The sequence below is a fragment of the Phasianus colchicus genome, chromosome 1, assembly GCF_987193195.1.
Source record: "Phasianus colchicus chromosome 1, bPhaCol1.hap1.1, whole genome shotgun sequence".
Classification (NCBI taxonomy): domain Eukaryota; kingdom Metazoa; phylum Chordata; class Aves; order Galliformes; family Phasianidae; genus Phasianus; species Phasianus colchicus.
In genome coordinates, this window is record NC_143436.1 from 188,789,936 (window position 1) to 188,799,064 (window position 9,129).

The 9,129-nt window shown below is 40.5% G+C and overlaps 1 long non-coding RNA gene across 1 annotated transcript; it reads right to left on the minus strand.

The window, feature by feature from the left end:
* Positions 1-563: 563 nt before the first annotated feature.
* LOC149920326 (uncharacterized) lies at positions 564-4,747 on the minus strand. The gene is made up of 3 exons (XR_016471753.1): positions 4,676-4,747; positions 4,362-4,478; positions 564-1,988 (listed from the first exon to the last, which is right to left on the minus strand). It is a non-coding gene; the product is annotated as an uncharacterized LOC149920326 (long non-coding RNA).
* Positions 4,748-9,129: the final 4,382 nt, after the last annotated feature.

Consider the following 9,129-nt stretch of genomic DNA (forward strand, 5'->3'; position numbering starts at 1 on the left):
CAAGAGCTGAAGAAACAATCAGGCTGGTGACACATTATTTGAACTAAACAACTCCCAGCTGTGCCTTGCCCACAGTTAAGTGCCTAAAGCTGTGATGATGCAGGTCTGTGACTCCTGCATCCTAGCTCAGGCTCAAGCACTTCTTGTCTAAGGCCATCTGGGATCAAAAACTTGGTGTCTTTTCACGTGAAGCAGCATAAGAGATCAGATCTGGTGGGTGTACTTAAATCACACTCACACAGGTTGGTAGCCCTCACTTTGGCATGAAGCATTATACTTAACCCAAGCAGCACAATCTGAAATCTAGTAGCTAACTTACGTATTTATAACCTTAATTTGGCAAGGCATATGCTTTATTTGAGAGTATTTTAAATGTGGTTGGACTTAAGTGTATACATGTATTTAAGAGTGAGGGTTTGTTTGTTTTTTTTTTTCTCTTTTTTGGTTGGTTGTTTTGTTTTTTTTGTTGTTGTTTTTAATATATAGGAGTCTATAGGACTGGTCCTCATACAAGAACTGCTTCAAAAGTAATGCTTCCTATTTTATTATATTGGCCCGTGACATCAGAGGCAGATGTTGGTGGGATGGCAGTAGATGCTGAGCCTTTCCATCAATATGAGATTACACTTTGTGGCTGTGCAACAGATGGCAGCAGAGGGGCAGTCTGACAGAATGATGTCTTGCATAGAAGTGAGTATGAAGCAAAGGTCTGTCATTCAGTTTCTCGGTGTGGAAAAAATTGCACCCACTGACATTCATCAATGCTTGCTGAATGTTTATGGAGACCAAACAGTGGATATGAGCACAGTGAGGCAGTGGGTGGTGCATTTCAGCAGTAGCAACAATTCAGTCCAAAAGCCAGGAAACAGTATTCTGATTTTTACCTATCAGCAGATTACTTTATTCAAAATGGGTCAGAGCATCATGCAAGTACATGAGGACCAGGCCACTACTGTGGAAAGAAGCACCTGGGGAACAGAAACAAACTTAGGAATGACTTCAGATTTCTTCAGGCTTTCATAGAGTCAGACACAGAAAAAGAAGCAGCATCCAAGGACCCAGATCTCCATTTGATAGCACTGATGTTCTAGAAATTAGGCCAGAAATCACACTGCTCCTGCTCTGATGGGAGTGACAGGTGCCTACTCGAGTGACAGCTGAAATGTTCTCTTTGCTGGCAGGACGTAACTCTGGGCTTTTCATCCTGAATACATTCTTTACCAAAGCAACAGATTTGGGTTTGGTTACATCTTTTATTAACTCTTTTTCAATAAATTAATCAGAAGCTTCGGGGGAATTAAGGCTTTTAAAAACAGATCAGTTCTTTTGCAATTCCCTTCTGAGAGCTTCAAAACTGGATTTCTTCCCATTCAATTTTTCATATTTTCATTTTGCAAAATTGAAGAGTCCTGAGCCAATGCAAAGACAGAGTCTGTACTCCCTTTGAAGAGAATTTGCCAAAGGCCTCACAGCCACATTCTGAGGGATCCAATTCCTACTCCATGTAATATCCTTGATTCAAAGAGCTGTGACAAGTTATGACAGCCACCACATAGGTACCTGAACCATGGTTCCTCCTGATTGTTGAATGTCTCCAAACATCACCACATCTCAAATTGTCCCTCTAAGTTTGGACAAAGGGAAGAAGCAGCAGAGCTTTCTGACATTCTCTTTGCAATGGAGAGCAAAATACTTTTCCAGTGTCCTCTTTGAACCAACTTGGCTGCTCCCAGTGGCTATAATGAAGGGCACCCAGAGCTTTGAAAGTTCTTCCCACAGTTCAGGAAGTCAGCCCAGAGTTAATAACTGTCTTATATTAAGAAATAAAGGACACTGAGATCAACAATATCTTATGCTACAGACGACATCAATAGACTGAATGAGGGATAGAGGGTTCTAAGGGTATCTTAGTTTCAGCTGGGACAGAATGTTTTCTTCAGAGTATCTGGTTTTCTTCAGAGTATCTGGTACGATCCTATGTTTTAGTTCTAGGAGAAAAACAATGTTGGTAACACACTGTTATCATTGTTTATCATTGCTGCTAAGCAGTATTGTATAGAGCCAAGGTCATTTTCAGTGAATGGCCAAAGGCACTGGGAGGGAACAGAATTAGGACAGCTGATTTAAACTGGACAAAGGGATACTCCATACCATATGACGTCTTGCGGGAGGAGTTTTGAAAGGGATGGGAGTTCATCTCTTGCTCTTCCAGTGCTCAAGGGGATAGCTGGGCATCGATTAGTGGGTGGTGAGCAATAGCTTGTGCATCACTTGTATACTTCTTTGTGTGTATGTATTTAGATATATATATATATATTTCATAATTATTATTTTCCTTTTCTCCATCTTAATAAATAGTTTTATCTCAATCCAAGAGTTCTACTTTTTTTTTTTTCCCAATTCTCTCCACCATCCCACTGGGGGCTGCGTGGTGCACAGCCATCTGCTGAGTTAAATCACAGCACAGGATATACCCACTGCTATACTAAAACAGGGGAAGTCAGCATACAGAGATATTTTCAAGCATTTTCCTTGTTGGCCAATATGGTAGTACTCTTCTGTGAGAAAAGACCCAAAAGGGAAAACAAAAGTCCTTGGAACCCCACAAAATGAACCTGTGCATCATCTACAGCATAGTTTAAAGGATTCTTCATAAAACAAGTGCACAAAAGGCAGGTTATTTGGGATCTTTTAGGTATTCTGCTGTTCACACAGTAAAAATCAAAGGGAAGGAGACACAAGGGAACAGTCATAGCTTGTAAAACTTTTTACAACAAATGCACAAATGTATCATTCCCATTTCATTTTCAGTCACACTAGTCAAATTTCTCGTTGGCTGTGCAATATATAGTGCCCTGTGTACCCTCAGAGGTCTCACAAGTACCTCAAAGTTCTACTGCCGAGATACCCAACATGGACACCAAAGGAAAGTTTATATTGCTTCAGTGTGGTCTTGATTCAGACAAGCGTTTAGTCAGAGTCCTCAGGGTAAGAAGAAATAGAGTATAAGAGCTCAAAAATCCCTTTTAATATTAATATCAATCCCTTATAATATTAATATAAAGCGCTTTAAATATTAATATAAAATACATATGTAGCAATGCAGAAAACAATTGTGGCTGGAAGAGTAGACTGAATGCAGTGGTGTAAAGGAAAATACAAAACTGAGCAAACTAGTTCCCAGCAATTTCTCATCTTCTGGTTCTCCACATTCCTTAGAAACTTTAATGTTCACAGTTTCAGGTTTGTTTTTTCTTTTGATTAATAATTTTTTTTCCTCACTAACGAGTACAAGACCTCAGTAGTCTTTATTGGGAAATCTTGGAAGACCCAAAGCCAATAAAAGCTGGGAAGGGTGATCATGGTAAAGGTTTTTCTTTTGGAATTCCTTGGCCAGAGATTAACTTTTCATTTACAAAGAATATATATTTCTTATAAATAGGAGTGTTAATATGCAATCGGGAGAGAGAAATAACAGTCCAACAGATATGGGTTTTATGGTAGATATTTGGATATTTGGCCTGACAGCCCATAGAAAATTTCTAAGGGCAGAGGGCAACCATAAAATATAGGGCTTTTTTTCAGATGGCTAAAAAAATAGTATTCAGAGGTCTGTGCTTCCACAGGAAACCTCTTAGGAGTTCAGAACTGAAAGAAGTTGAAAGCCACAGGAGTGGCAGGATGCATGAAATAGATGGAATGTATGATTAGGTAAGTTATAAAATTGTTAATATCCAGAAGCCTTAAAGAGAAACTCGTGCACATATACTCTTCATGAAAGATGGCTTACAATTTGAGAACTCATAGAATAAGAAGAAAAAGAGGGTAGCAATTCATACATTTGTCTGAAACTCCTGGCATATACTGGCATTTTATGTCAACGTGCAATACAAAAATGAGCAGCACTACAGTCAGGGGACCTATATCTTCAAATAATGGATTACCCTCAGAGGAGAACAAAATTTGTAACTCTTCTTGAAGGAAAAACAGACATGACAGTTTTTACTTTTTTGTATGTGTGTTCTGAATGCTGACAAAAAATTTAAAGAAAAATTTTACAAAGATTTCCAGAAATATGAAAATTGTATTTTGGCATTCTCATTTGGAATAAAATTTTTTTACTGAAGTTCCGCTGAACCTCTGAACAGCCTCACTTTGATTGCTGATACGATCTCACACACTTTGTTTGGAATTAGTTTCATACACCTGCAGGATGTTACCCATTATAATGCCTACCACACAGGCACTGTATCTCAGGAGAGTGATGCCCATGTTCTCTTTCACAAATTAGACTGCTTTATCATCTTTTATGATGCACCAGAGTCAGATGATTTTTACCTTGAAACATACAGTATACTCACAAGGAAATCCATTTTGTCTTGTGAAGGAAAGAAGCTGCCCTTTGGAGACCTCTAGATCATCAGAGATGATAACATCTCAAACTGCCATCTCATGCTGGAATGCAGGGTAACAATTTTCTAAAAAGCAAATTTAAGATTCAGCTTAACAGAGTAGAGTACCTCTACCAGGGTCAACGCAACCCAAAATAAAACAATCCCACTGGTTCTTCGCAAAGGAAAGTTCATTTCCAAATCAAAATTAAAACAAAACCACAACTTTTTTGACATTGAAGAAAGGGCATTATAAATCTAAAATTAATTTCAATCAGTTTTACCTGCAAATTCTAACAAAACCAAAAACACCAGTCTTGATTCACAGCTTTTGTTTTCATTTAGCACCACCTTTTATGCATGCAATAACTTTGTGTGAGCAACAGCTAATTTATATTATGTCCTTAAAAGGTATTGGCAGCTGTCGTTTATCTTGGGATTCATTAAATACCATTCTTTCACCTGCAGGGAAGGAAATTATGTTGCTTTATGGAAGAAAGGGCCTGGTGGCAGCTGTATCAGGTGGCCAAGTGAGAAGGGACCTCAGCTCGGATACTTTGTGCGGGCTGAATTTAGCTGTGCCAGGAGCAGGGTTTGCAAGGCCAGGGGTCAAGGTGGAGGCCAAAGCCAACAGTGAACAGAAGAAATGCTCCCATGTGGGTTGTGTGGGTGGCTTCAAGGGGCCGGATTAAAGGTTCTTGAGGTACCGAATTGTGAACTGTTCAGAAGCTGCCTCTAGTGGCTTCTGACAAATGTAGGGAAGCGTAACTTTGTGGGAATTCATTGTAAATAAGCAGGGCAGTACCAAAGAAGCCAGTCTGATTCCTGTCATCAGTTTCTCCTCTTAATGGAAACAGCCTGACCAGGCCTCAAATGCTAACTGCTCAGGTCAGAGGGACAGCAGTATAAATGTTTGCAATAAAAGACTTCTGGGCTCAAAACACATTTGTTTAATCAAAAAGATTTGTGCGGTGATCAAAGAAATTACTCTAGCAAAAGCCATATAGTTTGTAGAAATTAGGCGAGTTGTCCAGTACTAACAGTAGGACCATCCTTAAAGCTCACTGCTATAAATCCTGCTTCTTTCAGCAGGAATTAGGGGTGCACTTAGCAGTCAAGACCTACAATAATTAACAGGCCAATCCTGCACAAATGCTTTCTGGCTAAAGCAGCTATAGGTCAAAAGCATAATTGCAAAAAGGAGTCAGGAAAGAGTTATGGACAATAATCACATTTGTAAAATTGAGATAGCAGACAACAAGCTAAAACATGAAAAGAAATGCAGCTCTCTGAAGAAATGGCCTTTTTTTTTTTTCCAATTGTCAGTCTGTTGCTGATTAATGGACAGATAGGTATGGAACACAAAATGATCCCTGACAGATGGGGAGAATTAATTCTTTTTTTGTGTGTGAATATTAATCGCATCATTATTTTGCTTCTTTCTACTTCTGCTCTCTGCTCATCTTTACTGGAGTGGTTTAAATGTAATTTAAATATTAAAAAATAATCTACTCTTACTGCGATCCATGCCACAGTTAATCACCATGTGCTCTCTTTATCAGTCATTCTATTTGCTCTGGACATACCTCACCTGTATACATTAAGGAGGCTGCTGGTGACCTCAATGGCCAGAACAGCCCCACAGAATTAGAGGAACTGCAGTAACATAAGGGAGATACATCTGGGTAAACAAGGCTCTGGCACGTCTGTTGGAAATCCAATTATTTTTCCGCTGCGTGAGAAAAACTATGTAGCTCCATTTATTATGAAAGGATGTCAGAACACAGATACATGAACGGAAAACTTCATACGAAGCTCTTTTTCTTTTGTGAGCACATACTTTCATGTTACCAGCTTATATAGGTTCTCTCAATAAACACGGCCCATTAAAAAACTCCCCCTTCTAAGCAATACTCCATTCAGATAATACTTGTAAAAGGACCTGAGGGACTGGGAAACCAAACACTGAAGATGCCAGTGCCTGTCACTTTAAAAAGATTCTGGTGAAATTTTCCAAATAGTGAAGTGTCAGAACCACCCAAACACTGCTGACTGGGAATGGGACTTCAGCTCTCCTTTGAAATTTGAGCAAACTCACTCAACTGAGAGGCTTTCGCCGCATCCGGGAGAATACAGGAAAAGGGGAACAGGGAATCAGGTCCCAAATCTAAATTTCTGGCACTGTAAATTATGTTTTTCACCAATAGCACTTAATACTGCTCAATAAGGGAATTGATGATTAAAGGTATTCAGATGGGAGTGCTGCAAGAATGGAGTAGCCTTCTTATTTTCTACTCCTCTGATCAGTCCTTGCTCTTTCATTCATTTTGCAGTTTTTCAAAGAAAGGCCATACGGTGAGAGCTGAAAGAATTATCAAATGAAATGATTAATGCTGTAAATGGACACTCTGCATCCCCGTACGATGCACAGGGAGAGCTTTCTTATGAGGAAATATAATAAAATAGTATGGCTGATAGCATCCAGGCAGTTCAATCTGAACTGCACCCATCACAGAAATACAAATGACTTTAACTGATGTTCTGCATTTTGAATGCTTTTCGAAACTGTGCCCTCTCAGAACTGGAAAGACTTGCTGTGATTTTGTAATTTACATGGCAAAGAGACTTTGTTCATCTGTAGTGTCAAAGGTAATTGTTGGGCTAATGAGATTTCAGATCAGACATTTATCTGACTAAATAAACGGACTAGATTCAACTTGTGAAAATGGCCAAGAGATTAATTTGAGATGTGCAAATGAAGGGATGGCATATGGGGAAAGTATTCTGTTCTGCAACATGCAGGAAAACTCCACCATCAAACAAGCCAGAAGCTTTTCTATCACGCGGCGTCACTTCTATAGATCAAGCCAGGTTGGATCTCTTACGTATCCCAGATAGCTTTCAACCATTCGAACTAATGGAGTAATTGATGGCAATAGCTGGTTGTCATCTCTGATGTGAATCAGCATGATCAGATGAGAAGGCACTTTGCAGAAAGCAGGAAACAGACTGGCAGCCTCTGTCTGTGCTCTGCCCAGCAGGAGGGCAAGCAGCGAGCACAGGAAGGACAGAGGTCACTGTCTTCATGTCTGGCACTCCACACAGCCCGTCCTTGAGCAGCCACGGCTGTGCTTACAGGCATTCTCATCACAGGAAGCATGAGATATTCTAAACAGAATTAAAAAAACCATGAAACAACGCTAAGCTGTGCATCCCATCTGCATTGCAGAAATATTTCCGCCCTCACTGGTATGCTGTAGAGCCCTGCTGCTTAGGTGTGCATAAATAAGACCCTACTGGAAAATTTCCTGGACACAAACTGCCATCTTACGTTTACTCATTGGACCTTAGGGAGAGAGCTACAAATGCAAGAGGCAGCCTCTTCGAGAAGCACAGCCACAGCAGATTGGGGAAATTCACCAGAGGTTCTCTGAATACAGCAATGGGGAGCAGAAGTGAATTTAAAGGCTGAAGAGGAAGGATGTAGTATACTGAGCCATGAAACACTGGGGAAGATGAGGAGACAGCCGGTGCATCCAAGCCTTCAATAAACTGTATTTTTCTGCTGACATAAGAGATATCAGAAAGGGAAATTGGGAAAAGCTCTGAGGGATAGTGTGAAAAAGAGGGGCTTGCCCTGGGCATCACACAAGTTTTCTGTCTTTGTCAGAAGCTCCTCTGCAATGCTTCCTGCCTACTCCCCAAAGATTGGGGGGTAATTTTTTCTGAGGGGCTGCAATGGATGCTATATCTCCCTCTGTTTCTTAAGGGATCAGTAACTTACTTCTTTACAGACCTTTCTTCCTTAAAGGGACATTTCTCCCAAACCCAACAGTACTATAACTTCAGAAGAATCAGAGCCAAGGTGACATGTCAAAAACATCAGCTCTGTTTAGGGAGATGCTATAGAAAAAGGAGCTGTGACATTTTAGGGTTCATGATCTCAACTTAGACTAACTGGAATCATAGCATCATTAAGATTGTAAAAGACCACTAAGATCATCTAACCCAACCATTCTCTTACCAGCAATTGTTGCCCACTAAACTATGTCCCTAAGTACTATGACTGTCCTTTCCTTAAACACCTCCAGGGATGGTGACTTCACCCACTCCCTGGGCAGCCTGTGGCAATGCTCACCACACTTCCTGAGAATAAATTCTTCCTAATATCCAACCTGAACCTCCCCTGGTGCAACTTGAGGCCATTCCTTCTCATCCTGTCACTGCTACCTGGGAGAAAAGGCCAACCCCTCACCACAGCCTCCTATGAGGGAGCTGTAAGGAGCAATAAGGTCTCCCCTGAGCCTCCTCTTCTCCAGACTGAACAATCCAATTCCCTCAGCCACTCCTCTTAAGACTTGTGCTCTAGACCCTTCACCAGCTATTTTGCCATTGTCTGGACACACTCCAGAGCCTCGATGTCTTTCTTGTAATGAGTAATACGACTGTCTGTCTGCCCATATACAGATCTCTGGATAAACAGACATTTTAATACGAGCAATGACTCAGAATAACTCCAGCTTCCCTTGTGGGACTAATCATGTATCCATTGATAGCAGAAGAAATAGCTTCCATCTGATAGGAGTTTGTTCCAGTACTGCACAAGGATTGCTCCTATTCCCACTCCATGAGAAAAGCTGCGTTTCTGTGGTACTTTTTCTTTAGTGAATTAACCAGTAGTTTCTGTGAGTTTGCATGTGAACGTTTCCAGTTTCTCTCCCTGTGCCAGAAGACATTT